We start from the raw sequence: 6,162 nt of genomic DNA, 5'->3' as shown, positions 1-6,162 counted from the left end.
CAAAAACATTTATATACTCTAGCACCATCACGTGGCCAAGACTCAAAATATATACAGTCGCTGGGTCGGTCTGGTGTACCTGCAACCTCCTGGTGAGGGGGGGAAAATATAATAAAAACGGGGTGAGTTTAAAACTCAGTGAGATCAGTGAGTGGATAGTAGGTTTGAAAATTGATCTTTACTTTAAAAGAAATAAGCATATCCAAACACGGTTTCATTAAACCATAAGTGAGAAATCAGAAATAAATCATTAAATATTTAAATCAGATTACCAACCATAGAAATCATATCACCAAATCATATCGATTTCACAAATCTGAAAATCATATCTCATCATATCTCTGCATGCATAATCTAGTCCCCAAAGGACAAAAGCGCCCAAGCACACGGCCCAAAGCCTCTGTGTGTACTCAGACGGGCCCCAAAGGCCTCCTTACAATCAGAGCGCGCACCTCCCTTATTACCCCTCAGTTTGGCGGGCCTCCCTTATTACCCCTCATCTATATCACTGTACTCATATTCACATACCTCTTTACCACATTTTAAATCATACCACATTTGAATCCACTTTTCTTAACTTTCAAATAATATCACACTTTATTCAAAATCGATACGCAAAATTATTAACCAAACATTTTCATATAATATCAACAAGTGAATAAAATCCATTTCGAGAAATCATTAAATCAGCACATTTAAAAATACTTATTCCGCAACCATGCTTTACTATCATAATTAACTCTAAAAATAAGTTTCGTATATTCCACTCACAGTGACGGTGTTCACAGTCGGTTATCGTCTACGTCCGCGGACCAGTTCTCGCTCGCGGATCCTCCTAAATCAAGGAAACGACATAATTATTCTCCGTAAATCGGAATTCCGACTAAATATATGCAATAACTCGAAACGAACATTTATCCATAATTAACAACTCCCGTGACGATAAAATTACTAAAATGCCCTTGAGTCCGTAAATCATTAACATGCTCCGAAATCATAAATCACCGAATTATCCTCGAAATCGTAATTACACCCAATTCACAATTCTATGCATTACTAAAATATCCACAGGCTCAGAAATGACAAAATTGCCCTCATAGTGTGAAATTACCAAAATGCCCTTGCCGGTCAACGGTCACCGGAATTTGGTCAACGCTGGCCAGGAAGCTCAAATCTTAAAGTGCCAATCACGCTGAGTTCAATGGTACCGGCGGTGAGCTCCAACGCGCGGCAACGACGCCGGAATCTAGCTCGACAGCCGTGAGTTCCAACAATCGACCGGCAGCAAAACGACGACTCTCGGTGCCTATGAATGGTCGGAAATGGAAGAGGGAGTCATGAGGAACAAAATCCAACCGGTGGTGTCACTCAAAACCGGCGAAAATCTCGGCGGAGTAAAGTGAAGCAGTCGCGGGTTTCAAGCTTCGATCGCCGGCGTTCCGGTTCGTTTTCGGCAGTGAGGATGGCAGGGGAACGACGGTCGGCTTCTAAGCTTCAGATCGGTACCAAGCTCGGCCAAAACGGTGGTCGGAAACGTGAAATCCGTCCGGGTTAAAGTCGTGGGTCAGGTCGGATCCGGCGGGTCAAGATCGGGTAAGTTGGCAGCTTCTCTCTCTCTGTTTTGCACGTGCATGTGTTTTTCCTCTGTTTCCAACATATTCCTTTGCTTATAAACTCTTTCACCGCCTCATGCCATTTTACATTCACAGGTATTACAATCCTCCCCCCTTATAAAAATTTCGTCCTCGAAATTTACGTACCTGATAAGAAAAGATAGGGATATTGAGCTCGCACTAAGTCCTCGCGCTCCCAGGTAGCCTCTTCCTTTGTATGATTCTTCCATCGCACTTTTACTAGAGGGATGGTCTTAGAACGTAGAACTTGGTGTTTCTCTTCCAGTATTTCCACCGGTTCCTCTTCGTAAGTCAAATCTTCCTTCAACTGAATTGGTTGCTTCGACAACACATGACTCGGATCATATATGTACTTCCGGAGCATCGAAACATGAAACACATCGTGGATTCTGGATAACTCGGGTGGTAGAGCTAATCGGTATGCCAACGGACCAATACGCTCCACGATCTCATACGGCCCAATATAACGTGGACTTAACTTCCCACGTTTCCCAAATCGAAGCACCCCTTTCCAAGGAGATATCCGTATGAAAACTCTATCACCAACTTCGAATTCAAGTTCCCGCCTACGTTTGTCTGCATAACTTTTCTGTCTATCTTGAGCCACCTTTAATCTATCCCGAATCAATTGTATCTTCTCGTTCGTATCCTGGACTAGTTCTGGACCGAATAACCTCCGCTCACCAACCTCATCCCAACATACTGGAGTCCTGCATTTTCTACCATACAAAGCCTCATATGGTGCCATCTCAATACTAGCTTGATAACTGTTGTTGTAAGCAAACTCCATCAGAGGTAAATAATTGTCCCAATTTCCTTTAAATTCCATAACACAAGCTCGCAACATATCCTCTAGAGTTTGAATAGTTCGCTCTGACTGTCCATCAGTCTGTGGATGAAAAGCTGTATTGAAGTTCAACTTGGTGCCTAAAGCATTTTGCAAGCTAGTCCAGAATTTAGAAGTAAACCGGGAATCTCTATCTGAGACTATGGACACAGGTACTCCGTGAAGTCGAACTATTTCAGCCACATAAATACTTCCCAACTTGTCCATCGAATAAGTGGTCTTGAAATGTAAGAAATGAGCAGATTTTGTAAGTCGATCTACAACCACCCAAACACCATCATGTCCTTTCTGAGTATGTGGAAGTCCCGCCACAAAATCCATAGTGATGTGCTCCCACTTCCACTCTGGAATAGGAAGCGGCTGAGAGCACCCTGCAGGCCTCTGGTGTTCAGCTTTAATCTGTTGACAGACCAAACATCGAGAAACAAATTCTGTATTCAATAAATATAGAATAAGTCACTAATTTCAATTGAAAATAATATAAGTGAATAAGGGACATATTTGTAAACAAAATAAAAACTCTATTGTTATATAAAATTGATGAAAACATAAGGGTAATTGGGTTAGGGACATATTTGAATATTAAATAAAAACTCTATTGTTATACTAAATTGATGAAAATATAAGGATAATTGAGTTAGGGACATATATGAAAATAAAATTAAAACTCTATTATTTTACAAATTGATGAAACATTAAGGGGTATAAACGATTTTGTCAGGACTAGACCGGGCTACAGCCCGGTCTAGCCATAGCCCTAGCCCACGCGTAGGTCTGCCACTGATTGCCATCCCTACTTGGAACCTAGTTTTGTTATTCGAACTTTATTCAATAATACTCTAGTTGTTCTGAAACATTGTTTCTCTATCTTTTATCATTTTTAACGTTTCTGCAATGTCAAGATTTTGATGGTTGTTTTGCACTGAAGCTCAGGGTTATTGGGAATTGATGAAGTGGTAGTACTAGTTTTGCTTAATTAACCCATGTAGTAAACAAATATTATGGTAGAAATAAAAATATGTTTTATAAATTTTCTCGAATTAATATAGAATTTATGGTTAAATCAATTCAATAATTTTTTTTTCAAATGTTTTCAATACAATTTTTATTATTTTCAATCGATAAGTGATTTTTTTGTTTAATTAAATTAAATGAATAAACTATTTTTTGTTTAATCACCGTTTGATGTTGATTTACAAATTATTTTTACAAGTGTTTGTTACTTGTTATTTTTACAAGTGTTAGTTTTGTTTGCAATCTAAAGTACCAATATTACCACTCTTATATTAACTTATATTACTTGTTATTTTATCTTCTATTCACTAATTTGTATAATTTATAAAATTTTTGTTTCTTATAGTATTGATGTCAAAATTTCAATCATGGCACCATAGAATTTTCCCAAAAATATTTAAAATTACTAGCAACCCGTTAGACTTTGTGTCCTCTGTTATTTCAATTGTATCCTCGAGGTTTAGCCTAATATCATGTCTAACAGTCAATATTTTAAATTAGTTTCTAATGCCCTAGATTTTTAGTTTAATTTATTTTGTTAAGGGAGAATGACAACTACACCCCTAAGTTTTGGAAAAATGATTATGGAGGACCACAAGATTTTAATAAGGGATACCAAGACCTTCTTTTTATATAATCTTCTTCGGCTCTATTAACCTCGAAAAATTGTCTCCAATGATTTATAATAAATCAAAATATGATATTAAAATAAATGTAATAATATATACATTTCAAAATATTTTCTATATTTAAAAATAATTTATATTTTACAATCTATTAGACATATTTTATTGTATTTAAAGTAAATATTATAATAAATAGAAACATAATATCAAAATAGACATGTATATTATCAAAATTATATAAAATAATTTTATGATTACTAATATATGAGATATAGTTTATTAATTGTAAAATTTATCTAGCCCAAAGATTTATTTAAGGTCTTTATAATAAATAAAATATATTATTAAAATAAATATTGTATGATAATTTTTATTTTTAAAATTATTTTAAATATTAAGAATTTTTTTATTATTAGTCTACTAGACATATTAAATTATTTATATTATATTTTTTATTAAAAAAAGTTAGAGTCAATTTTTTACTTACTATATTCAAGTACTAAGGTCACAAAATAGTTTTGGTGCCCCTTATTAAAAACCTAGGGTTTGGATGACCATTTTTTCAAACCTTAAGGGAGAAACTGCCTTTTTCCCTATTGTTAATTCGGATTCAATATTTAATTGCATAATAACTATGGTACCTTATAGTGCTAAAAAAAAAAAAAAAACCTATGGTACCTTATAAAATTTGTCTTTATTTTTTTAATTAAATATTTAATTACTACTATTATTTTTATTATTATTTTCTAAATATACATTTCCTTATAGTATGTATAATCATACATATATCACATTATTTTGTTCACCAAAAAAGAAAAAAAAAGACATCTATACCCCTAAGGTGCTAGAGAAATGGTCATAAAGACCCTTAAATTTTTAAGAAGGGACACTAATACCTCTTTTGACCTTTATACCCTTTGTCTTTATTAACCTAAAAAAATTGATTACAATATTTTATAATAAATATATTTATTTTATAAATGTAGTAATATATATATATATATATATTGAAAATAACTTCAATAACTAAAAATATTTTATTATTTTATAGTATATTAGGCATATTTTATTAGATTAAAGTAAATTTTATAATAAAGGGAACCATATTATCTAAATTTATATATTCCAATTTAAATTATTTTGAATACTATTCAAAATAATATATTATGACATGAAATATATTACACAAGTCAAGAAAATAAATCATGGATATAAAACATGAACTCCAACTTGAAATGGGGGAACAGAAAAAAGGTGTTGGGTATCTGGAATATAACACATGAAACATAAAATAAAATACATGAATATTTTAATCTTATACAAAAACATGAAATAAACTTTTGTCTTTTTTTAATATATTTTTTTTCCTCTTAATAATTATAAAAAATATTTGTTTCATTTTTAATTTATTTTTTTGTTATTATTATTATTGTCATTTTCAAAAAGTTATTCAATTGACAATATATTTATTTTAGTTTATTTTATTTTAGTAAAAAAATTAAATAGAGCAACTGGTTTAAAAAATCAATTGCTATAAGTTTAAAAAATAAGGCATTCTAAATTACAGCTAAACAATGAGGGGCACCGAAAAGGGACCCCCTCTGTTATGAGAAATTCTGGAGTACCACTACTAGAAAAATGGTCTTTACTGACTTTAGAATAGTGTTAGAAATTACTTTCACTGACACTTGTTAATTGTGTCAGTAATCTGGGAGTCAGAAAAATAGTAACACTTGTAATTGGTGTTAGTGATTACTGTTACTATAATATTACCAGATTTATGACACTATGGTATTAGTAATTACTGATAATGATCACTTGTTAAAAGTTACTTTCACCATAGTATCACAAAATATTATGACACTATAGTAATAGTATTTACTAACAATTATTACATGTCAATAGTTTGTTTTACACTGGGATATGACATGATAGAATAACCAGATACTAATACTTTAGTGTCAGTAATTTGTAATAATATAGCATCACTAATATTATGATGCTGAATATTTTTTAGCGTCAATGGCTTCGATTAAATGGT

The sequence above is a fragment of the Citrus sinensis genome, chromosome 5, assembly GCF_022201045.2.
Source record: "Citrus sinensis cultivar Valencia sweet orange chromosome 5, DVS_A1.0, whole genome shotgun sequence".
Taxonomy (NCBI): Eukaryota; Viridiplantae; Streptophyta; class Magnoliopsida; order Sapindales; family Rutaceae; genus Citrus; species Citrus sinensis.
This window is presented reverse-complemented; position numbering follows the sequence as displayed.